General features: G+C 34.9%; 1 protein-coding gene across 1 annotated transcript in view; it reads right to left on the bottom strand.

Moving 5' to 3' along the window:
- Window positions 1–578, bottom strand: part of HS3ST5 (heparan sulfate-glucosamine 3-sulfotransferase 5) — a 321,198-nt gene that overhangs the window by 10,836 nt on the left and 309,784 nt on the right. The window lies entirely within an intron of this gene.

Here is a 578-nt window from a genome sequence, read left to right as displayed (position 1 = left end):
AATTTTAACTATTACGGTAACACATTAATTGCCCACTCATAAATTTGAAGAAGATGATACATAAATACATCATCACTGTTTTGCTGAGGCTAGAGGTCAATACACAGATGCATGCAGGCCAGAATGAGCTTTTGGAATTACATTTTTCCTGTACACTGTTTTATGTTACATTTACAAATGAGTGCCAGTGCCTGCAGAATACAAATGCATATAGACAAATATTAGGGTTTGGGGTTACTTGAAATTTTTTTCTTTTCTGCCCCAAAGGAAGGCTCAATCAAAGTCAGAACTGCAGAGGGTATATTTCATGGGAATTTTGAACAACAACAACAAAACAAATGGATATACTTAAAAAGATGTCACATAGAAGCACAAATCAATATTGACTTCATAGCATACACACATCATACACATGAATGTATATACACATGTGTATATACACATAACACATGCACGTGAACACACACAATTGAACACAATACGTTGATTAAATGTGTACATATACACATACATATACATACATACAAGGACAGAGAGAGAGAGAGAGAGAGAGAGAGAGAGAGAGAGAGAGAGAGAGA

This window comes from Petaurus breviceps, unplaced genomic scaffold, assembly GCF_028583685.1.
Source record: "Petaurus breviceps papuanus isolate PSGF00001 unplaced genomic scaffold, PetGlider_PUasm1.0 90977, whole genome shotgun sequence".
NCBI classification, from domain to species: Eukaryota; Metazoa; Chordata; class Mammalia; order Diprotodontia; family Petauridae; genus Petaurus; species Petaurus breviceps.
This window is presented reverse-complemented; position numbering and strand designations above follow the sequence as displayed.